Source organism: Pinus tabuliformis, chromosome 9, assembly GCF_031772625.1.
Source record: "Pinus tabuliformis cultivar Carrire ecotype Pingquan chromosome 9, CPIR1, whole genome shotgun sequence".
In the NCBI taxonomy this organism is placed as follows: domain Eukaryota; kingdom Viridiplantae; phylum Streptophyta; class Pinopsida; order Pinales; family Pinaceae; genus Pinus; species Pinus tabuliformis.
Genome location: NC_142307.1, coordinates 1,827,341,353 through 1,827,352,384, shown reverse-complemented (window position 1 = coordinate 1,827,352,384; position 11,032 = coordinate 1,827,341,353).

Sequence of the window (11,032 nt, the reverse complement as noted above, 5' to 3'; positions counted from 1 at the left end):
CAAAGGCCTCCCACCTATTCGTGACAATGATCATGCTATTCATTTCATTCTAGGAAGTGTTCCTCCAAACATCAGGCCGTACAGATATCCCTATGCCGAAAAGAGTGAAATTGAACGTATGGTTGCAGAAATGCTAGAGGGTGGTATAATTCAACCTAGTCAAAGTTATTTCTCTACTCCAGTAGTATTGGTGAACAAGAAGGATGGATCATGGCACATGTGTCCAGATTGTAGGGAGCTCAACAAGCTCACTATTAAAGATAAATTTCCCATTTCTGTCATCGATGAATTATTGGATGAATTGAATGGGTCAATTTACTTCACCATGTTGGATCTTCGTTCAGGATATCATCAAATCAGAATGAATACTAAAGACATTCTAAAAACAACATTTAGAACTCATGAGGGTCATTATGGATTTTTGGTCATGCCTTTTGGCCTTACCAATGCACCTTATACATTTCAAGGTTTGACGAATTCCATTTTCAAAACCTTCCTTAGAAAATTTGTGTTAATATTTTTTGATGATATACTAATCTACAACAAGTCTTGGAAGGATCATCTTCAACATGCTGATAGGGTGCTCAAACTATTGGAGGAGAAACAATTATATGCAAAAAGATCCAAATGTTTCTTTGCAGTACAAGAGGTGGAATATTTGGGTCATATTGTATCTCATGAAGGTGTTAAGGTAGACCCTAACAAAATTAAAGCCATTAAGGAATGGAAAATCCTTACATCCATAAAGCATTTGAGAGGATTTCTCGGGTTGACAGGGTATTATTGGAAGTTTGTTAAGGATTATGGGGGAATAGCAGCACCTCTAACAACATTATTGAAGAAAGATGCATTTTCATGGACTCTAGAAGCAACAAAGGCTTTCGAACATCTTAAAGAAGCAATGTGCCAAGCACCGGTCTTAGCTACGCCGGACTTCACAAAAACCTTTATTATGGAATGTGATGCTTTAGAAAATGGAATTGGTGCTATTTTAATGCAATATGAAAGACACATTTCTTTTAAAAGTCGTCCAATCAAAGGAAAGTATTTACACAAATCTATTTATGAGAAGGAAATGTTGGCAATACTACATGCAATTAAAAAATGGTGACCCTACCTAATGTGAAGACACTTCAAGGTAAAAACCAATCATGATAGTCTTAAATAATTTTTAGAAAAAATATTATCCTCTAAGAGAAACAAAAATGGGTCACAAAGATATTGGGTTATGACTTTGAAATCCTCTACAAAAAGGCGAAGCAAAATGTTGTTGCAGATGCACTCTGAAGAAAGGATGAGGATGTGGAAGCATTGTTTTGTGTTATTTCTATTACCCAACCAGATTGGATAAATGAAGTAAGGGATGAATGGAAGAATGATGAAGAAGTTTGGCCACTCATTCAAAAGTTGAAAACAATCCCAGTTCAAATAATATTTATAGAATTTGACGAGGAAGGAAAAATCATATTGGAACCTGAAGTAGTCACAAAAATAGGAAATCGACAGCTACGAAATCAATCAATTTCAGAGTATCTTATCAAGTGGAAGAACTTACCCACTAAAGATTCCATATGTGAGGATGAGAATTTTATACAGAATCATCCAGAACTACTCAAGCGTTGAGGACAACACTTTTTGAAGGAGAGGGGCATATTAGGACCCTATACTACTAGTGTAAACCCTTATTGTTATTAGTACAACCCCCTTATTATATTGTTGTGCCCATGTAGTCCCCATATTGTTATTATTGTGCCCCATAGAAGCCCATTATTGTTATTTTTGTGCCCTTACATTATTATTGTTATCTCGGCTCTGATTATATTATGACCCCTTAGACTCCTATACATAGAAAGGAGGTCTTGTCATTTGTATCATCCAAGAAATTTTCATTTGTGTAATGTAAAGGATGTTCCCCCTCAAAGAGGCTTATTTCTAAGGCATTGATCTATCTTTTCTATCTTTTTGTGAGCTGGTTTCATAATAGGATATTTCCGCCTAATATTATTTATTTTTGTGGAATATTATGAGAATATTGGGCAGATTATGAAGATTTCGAGGAGGAGATAATTTAGGGAATTTCTCCCTACTACAGGAGGATCAATATTAAATAATAAATCAACAAGATATTATGGAATTATGGCACAAATTGTGGAACTCCAATGATTGAGAAAATCTAGGAATGTGTTACCTACCATTTAATGCAGATTCCTATTATTGGGAACCAAATCCACTAATCAAGGGATTTTGGTGGGGAAAGATTCCGCCTTTCATGAGTAATGATTCCCAATCATTTTGTATAAGTACCAAGTATAATTTTCCTCTAGGGATATATTTTAATTAGTGTTCTTGTGGAGAGAACTCATATTTACACAGCTCCATTGTATTTTCTTGCAGGGATGTAATTGTATTGATGAAAATAATGAAGATTGGTGTCATGTTCAGCTTCTAAATATTGTTCTCCTCCATAGGTCTCTGATTTTTCTTGGAATTGGCCATCCGAGGAGCCTCAAATCCCTTTTGTATCATTTTCTTTCCTTCTTTTCACTGCTTATTCGCATGCATCTCTTGTTTTTATTTCATTCTATTCAACATTTAATATTAATGATTCGTTGTCGTAGGATTGGGTTAAATGGTTAATGCATGTTATTTTGTAGGGTCACAAGAATCATTTAATTCTTGGAAAATATTTGGAATGTCATAGTAATAATTGAACTACTTGGATTAGCTTTCTTATTCCCAAATCTAGATTTATGGAACTCCTTTGTGGCAAAGAACAATAAATTTATGCTATTTTTTAGAGCAAGATAACGAGATTCAATCGAGTTGGTTCCACTTGAATTAGATAAAAAAAACAATATAGTTCATAACAAAAATTACTCCATTACATTTTCACTTAATTAGGTTAGGCATTTTATAGATTTACTAGCTCACTAGTTCTCGAATTTTTAGATTTTTGACTAGTAATTTTATGTTATTTTTTAGCATGGGTTAAAATAGGTATTTTTTAGTGTTTCCACTTAGAGTGGAGACCTAAGACATCTTAGTCAATAAAAAAATTTGTCCCATACAATTTTTATTTTATTTTCATGTTCATTGATGAATTATAATTTCGTATAGTAAATTTTTAACATCGTGTAGTAAAATAGGGCATCCTCTAGGAGAATTAGGGGATCCTGGAGGAGTAGTACAACCTGTAGGAAATATTGTAGCAACTTGTTTTGAGCCGAATTGAGAAAAGTCATCATTGAAGGTGAGATTAGGACTCTACTTGACCTTCAAGCCATCAGGACCATTTTAACCCTCTTCCTCCATACTTTTCTCTCCTACCAAAGATCAAGGAAAGATTAGCATTTGCATTTATAAAGCAAAAAGATTTAAAAAATGAGTTCTTTAATATTTACACATGTACACAACAGTTAATATTCTCTAGATCATATTTCATTCCTATATTATTTAAAACATCACATGTGACAAATAGGGTTAAAATAGGGTTCTTTTGCAAGCAAAGTGTGCCAATAAGTAGATAGAGGATTTCATGTTACTTTACAAGTATTTTTAAATTCAATCTTTTATTCCTACAAATAGGTAGCATTTATTTTCTCTCATGACAGCAAAGGAAGGACACATTGTATCTTGCACCTATATTTTCAAGACCTCTTATGTTTGTACAAACCCCATGTTGATAATTAAAGTCGGTAACCTTCAGAGTTGCAGCATTCTTGTTGCAATACCAAGGCTTATCAAGCATGTTGCAAATCTTCGCCTCATGCTAGATACCTGTCAAAAGTATGATTTATTCCTTAACCTAAATATGTGCATATTTTACATACCATATTGGATACTCTTAGGCCATTTTGTCTGTAAGCAAGGGTTGATGGTAGACCCTACCAAAATTGCAGTGATTGTCAATTTAGAGCCTTCGAGGAATGTCAAATAGTTGCGCGTGACATTGTGCCATACAAGATATTATAGGAAGTTCAATAAATCATATGCGCAAGACAATGTACCCATGGACAGATTACTGAATAAGGATACAAAATTTTGTTGAGATGATGATTGCTAGAAGATTTTGGATGTATTGAAGGAAAAAATGGTCACATCGCCTATCCTAGTGTTCCCCAATTGGAAGAAGGAATTACACGTATACGTGGACACATCTTGCATATCATTAGATCTGTTCTTAACTGACCAGGTGCAAGTGATATTGACCATCCGATAGCATTTGCAAGAATGAAGTTATCTAAGGCAGAAAAGAATTATTCAACCATGAAGCACGAAGGATTGGCGATGGTATATGCACTCCAAAAGTTCAGGCATTATTTGTTGGGATCACACTTCAAAATGTACACATACCATTCTACTTTGAAGTACCTGGTCAACAAGTCTAAGTTGTAGGGGACAATTTGTTGGTGGTTGCTGCTATTTCAAGAATATGACTTTGAATTCGTTGTGAAGCTAAGGTGATTAAATGTTGGACTAGATCACCTCTCGCGAATTGAGAATGGCGATGAGCCTGCAAATCTGGATGAAGGATTCCGTGATGTGCAACTCTTTGTTGTGTGGGTTGCATATGAACATTTTTAGACATAATCCAATTCTTGTCTATGAGTACAAGTCCTTACAAATATACAATGAAGAAAAAGAAAGAATTGGTGGTCAAGGTTGCAGATTTTTCTGTTATTGTAGGGAACTTATATAAAATGGGATTGGATGAAATGTTGCATAGGTATGTCCCATATTATGGACCACAACGTATCATCATTGAAGCACATGGAAGAGTTATTGGAGGAAATTATGTAGGAAGAGTGACTGCGCAGAAGATCCTATGAGCTGGGCTATGGTGGCCAACTCTGCAGTAGGATTCCAAGGAATATTGTCATGCCTGTGATGACTATTAGAGAATAGGGAGACCATCGCAAGGAGATGAATTCCATCTGAACATGCAAGTGTCATTACGGGAATTCAATAAGTGGGCAATATACTTCGTGGGACCAATTTAGCCACCAAGAAAGAACACATGAGCAAGATACATCATTATAGTGATCGAATACTTGACCAGGTGAGCTATGGCGTAGCCTGTGAAGGATTGTAGTGTAGCTATAGCTGGGAAGTTCACTTTTGAATGCATTTTGTCTCGGTTTGGTTGCCCTAGAATTTTGATGATAAATAAGGTTTCACACTTCTTGAAAGAAACAATTGTTTCTTTGCTTGAAGAGTTCCAAATGTATCATCATAAATCATGTTGTATCACCCTCAAGAAAATGGAACAATGGAAGAATTTAATAAAAACTAGAGAATGCTTTAACAAATATTTCTAATGCAAATCAGAATGATTGGGATGTGTGCATACTAGTTGTTCTATGGGCATATACAACTACCTGTAAAACATTAACTAGACAAACACCATTTAGATTGGTTTATGGATAGAAACTATTATGTTGAGGGAGTACAATTTCCAAGTTTGCAGATCGCTGCAGTTATAAATATGCCTGATTGGGATACCATGGAAGAATACCTCGTGCAGATAGTTGAGTGGGAAGAAGATCACTTATTGGATGGGTTTCATCAGCAGGTGCAGAAGGCTCATGAAAAGGCGTGCCATGATTGCTACATCAAACAACACATCCTTAAAATTGGGGATTTAGTGCTACTATATGATACCACGTTTACAAATTTTCTAGGAAAGTTCCATATGGATTGGTTGGGTCCATATATCTTCAAGGATATTATGGATGGAGGTGAATTTAAGCTCGCAAAGCTGAATGGGGAACTGTTTCTAGGAAAGGTCATGGCAGCCAGTTAAACTTGTACAGGGGTGACCCCACCCCTGCGCAATGACTATATGAATGCAGGACAATATCAGTACTCCAGGCAGTTGCAAGGAAGTGTGGAACTATAAACTATGCTATGAGAAGGATAGTTTGGCAAAGTGTATGGGTTGCATGAAAATTAGGAGAAGGGCACAGAGGAGAGTTGTGATGAAGGAGCTATGTTAGTATGGTGGGTCTCATGTAGCTTGGCCAAAATGTGACCATTGGAAGCACTGTAGATGATTTGATGGCAATTTTTTCATTAACGGGAGTAGGGGGAGAGCATTTAAGGAGCATATATTTGGAGATTTACTTCCAAAATTGCATTAATGAAAGGAATATGGAGGGAATGGATGGATTTGAATTTCAATTGGGTTATAAATACAACATCCAACTCCATGTTCAAACACTTTGCTCCTTGAGAAATCTCCTTGAGATTTTGCGCTTTAGTTTTTGCCAAGATATTGGCTACATGTCTATAGAGGATTAGAAAGAAATTCCAGAGAATCTTTTACAACAAGCATTCAGAATTTACCTGATTGGCAGCATGAAATATTCTTGGAAAGAATGACTACAAGATGACCCGATCTGACCCAACCCGTACCTACAACCTTGCCTACCACAGTTCCTAGGTCATCGAAACCTAAACCATCTGCCTCCATGGTAGGAGAAAAGAAGGAGAAGAAGACCCAGCAAGCACCAATGTGGCAATCACCATGGAAAAACCCAACAGAGGTTAGACAAAAGGATAAGATGGATAGATCCAACCAGCTGACGGAACCCTTGGACTTATATGAAGAAAAGCTCACTATGGAGATTGAAGAAACTGATCTCGATAAAGTCATGCCGATTAATCAGTTACCACCTTATATCCCACCTAGGAAATCAACAACCAAGGTTACTAAAGACCTGGATTCGGCGAAATTTTAGGTCTCCACATGATTTTTGTCAGAAAATGTACCTTTTGAGGGAAATTTGTTATGCTGAATAACATATTTGAAAATGGAGGACTGAAGCTTGGAGATCACATGAAGTTCCCACAGTTGGAACCGATTAAATACATGAATAATGTATACTATGAGGATTCGAATGTTACACGGCTCAAATAGATGAGGTTGCTCAACATGTTATGGGTGCCACATTTTAGGCGCAACACCATTAACATTGTTTGTGTGCATCAATTATTGGCACTGGTTCATGATGGCTACCTTTGGTTGGGAGGACCCATCCCAATTACTGGTATGTTAATCCAATGAATCACATTGCTATCTTACAAAGGAGTAGACACTATATGTGCTCTTGTGGGGAAATCACAGGAGAGGAAGTTGGCAGACTAGATGAAGAGCGACTTCGGGCTGGCGAAGAATTCATGCGGCTATGCGACTAGCCAACTCCATACGATATGGAACAATGCATTGTGTTGCACAAATATTGGACAAGACGCTCATGAGGAAATGCCGCACTAATGAAGTGTCAGCGCAAATGGTATATCTAGCTACGAAGTGCACCAAGAGAGTCCAATATGTTGGCATTATGACACAGGCGTTATCCTTGATGGCAACTGACTCAGATGACAGATCACAGTACAGTGGGTTAACAACACAAACTTACAGACCAGACTTCACAAAATGAAGAAAGAGAGGTATATGCAGGTTCACCATTGGACAAGCCACATATACATGCGAGTTCAATGTATACAAGTCTCGTATACGTACACATGCACTTTCACAAAAGGAAAAACACGTATACCTTGGAAAACTAAGTTTTTAGTCTGAAGTATTTGGTCCATGGTATTTGGATCCATGGTATTGGTCCAAGGTATCGGGTCCGAGGTATTGACCCTAGGTATTTGGTCCAAGGTATTGGTCCTAAGGGGTTTTGGTCCATGGTATTGAGAAAGGCATACAAACTATAAAAGGAGAAGATCATTAGGCCAAGTGTGCAAGTATCAAATATATGATGCAGTGTCGGATCTAATATGCAGGTTATTGGCTTATGGTGTTGTGCTTGATTTGATCCAAGGATGAACCTTAATGTTTGATGAAGGATAAGATCTAATGATGTATCAGGATCTTAATGCTTGAAGTGAATTATCTTTATGTGGTTGATCATGTATCTGAATAACTGGCACATGTTGTAGTCTATAAATATGATGATCTGGGTATGACTGAAGTCTAGAATAGTTGTAATGTTTAAATCATCATTCACAGATTTGTACACAGGTTCACTTTAGAAAAGGGGCGTATACACGCTAGTTCTGCATATCAAAGCAGCGTATACATCATAAATTTGATTTGCAGATCTGTACGCTGGTTTTCCTTGAGGAAAGCGTGTATGCACACAGGTTCGACACATGGAAGTAGCGTATACCTTATAAAATATGTTTTAGTTTCTTCTGTTTGCTGTTGCAATGTTTTGGGTTCTGGCTTGAGTTCTGGTTACTGTATTCTAGTGATAGCATTCTGAAAGATCAGATTGATGGGTTGTCAAAGTGATTGATTGATTCGGTTGTGGTTGGTTCAAAAGGAGATTGGTTGATGCGGATATATTTGATGATTGAATGATATTATTGGTGGATCCATTCTGAAAAGTTATGAAATTTGGTCCCTGGAAGAAAAGATAAGGTTGTAGCCTTCTATAGGTCGACATCTACGTACTAGTAAACATATCAGCTAGTACAAGAGCTAGGAGGTTGTAGCTCCTTTCCAGTAGAAGTTGGAGAACGAGAGAAGGTTGTAGCCTTCTGCAGGTATGTTATAGACATTTTTGTGCCTTACAGCATGGAGCATGAAATGTCAATAATCTAAGGGATCCAAAGTCCCTAAACATGTTGTTCCTACCCCTAGAGGAACAAGGTCAGCAAACCACAGCACTTCAGATCAGTTCTCCACTGAAAAACACTCAAAAACAGGTCAATTTTGGATCAAAGCAGCTGCTCCACTAAGCATCTGCGCTGAATGTCAAAAGCTCTATGGTGTACCTGCGCTGCATAGTAAGTGCAACAAAGGCTACCTGCGCTGGGCATACTTTGACATGTGGAGGAATCTTTTCTCAATGTGCCAATGCCCAGGAAGCTTCCAAATTGACACTTGGATCAGAAGATTCGCCTAATGATGAGTTAAGAGCTTCTAAAACTCCAAGTGGAAGGTAGAAACTCCGAGTGGACTCAAGGACTGAAGAACAACTGGAGTTGAAGAGGACAACAAGTCACACATCAAGCTGACTTATCTTCACTCCAAAACTCTATATAAGGATCTCATCCCATGGGATCTGGGGGGCAAAATTTTGTGCAAAGAATTGCTGTTGGTTTACAGTTGAGAGTATTGGGTGATTGCTTGAGGGAGGTGAAGAGGAGATTTCTTTCCGTCGGGAAGGTGATGCTGGATTGGACCTCTTATGGTTGTATCACCGCCTAAACCTTACTTTCTTCCGTTAATAAAGCATTTGAGGTTCTTCTATTTGCATGTGTTTCAATGATGTGTTGTCTTACTTGCGTATTTGATTTATGCTAATCCTTGAATCAATTATGAATGCATGCTTCTTGTAGTTTCCCTTTCTTGTCTTGTTTGCAGGATCTTGTGTAGCTGGGCCCGTGAGAAGACTTGGAGCTGGGAGCAAGCGGCAAAGAGACAAGATTGGATCGACCATTTGCGCAAGACATCGGTAAGTGGATCTCTTCCTTTCCTCTTTTGCATGTCATAAAGAAGTAATCTTAGATAGCTTTGCTTCGGCTGTTGCTAAGGAACTATCACCCTTAGAGTGGGATAGGGTCATTCCGTGTTGGATACTTTTCCCCACAACAGAATGACCCTATCCCACTCTAAGGGTGATAGTTCCTTAGCAACAGCCGAAGCAAAGCTATCTAAGATTACTTCTTTATGACATGCAAAAGAGGAAAGGAAGAGATCCACTTACCGATGTCTTGCGCAAATGGTCGATCCAATCTTCTCTCTTTGTCGCTTGCTCCCAGCTCCAAGTCTTCTCACGGGCCCAGCTACACAAGATCCTGCAAACAAGACGAGAAAGGGAAACTACAAGAAGCATGCATTCATAATTGATTCAAGGATTAGCATAAATCAAATACGCAAGTAAGACAACACATCATTGAAACACATGTGAATAGAAGAACCTCAAATGCTTTATTAATGGAAGAAAGTAAGGTTCAGGCGGTGATACAACCATAAGAGGTCCAATCCAGCATCACCTTCCCGACGGAAAGAAATCTCCTCTTCACCTCCCTCAAGCAATCACCCAATACTCTCAACTGTAAACCAACAGCAATTCTTTGCACAAAATTCCGGCCTCTAGATCCCATGGGATGAGATCCTTATATAGAGTTTTGGAGTGAAGATAAGTCAGCTTGATGTGTGACTTGTTGTCCTCTTCAACTCCAGTTGTTCTTCAGTCCTTGAGTCCACTCGGAGTTTCTACCTTCCACTTGGAGTTTTAGAAGCTCTTAACTCATCATTAGGCGAATCTTCTGATCCAAGTGTCATTTTGGAAGCTTCCTGGGCACTGGCACATTGAGAAAAGATTCCTCCATATGTCAAAGTATCCCCAGCGGAGTCGCCAGTCTGTTGTGGGGAAAAGTATCCAACACGGAATGACCCTATCCCACTCTAAGGGTGATAGTTCCTTAGCAACAGCCGAAGCAAAGCTATCTAAGATTACTTCTTTATGACATGCAAAAGAGGAAGGGAAGAGATCCACTTACCGATGTCTTGCGCAAATGGTCGATCCAATCTTCTCTCTTTGCCGCTTGCTCCCAGCTCCAAGTCTTCTCACGGGCCCAGCTACACAAGATCCTGCAAACAAGACGAGAAAGGGAAACTACAAGAAGCATGCATTCATAATTGATTCAAGGATTAGCATAAATCAAATACGCAAGTAAGACAACACATCATTGAAACACATGCGAATAGAAGAACCTCAAATGCTTTATTAATGGAAGAAAGTAAGGTTCAGGCGGTGATACAACCATACGAGGTCCAATCCAACATCACCTTCCCGACGGAAAGAAATCTCCTCTTCACCTCCCTCAAGCAATCACCCAATACTCCCAACTGTAAACCAACAGCAATTCTTTGCCCAAAATTCCGGCCTCCAGATCCCATGGGATGAGATCCTTATATAGAGTTTTGGAGTGAAGATAAGTCAGCTTGATGTGTGACTTGTTGTCCTCTTCAACTCCAGTTGTTCTTTAGTCCTTGATTCCACTCGGA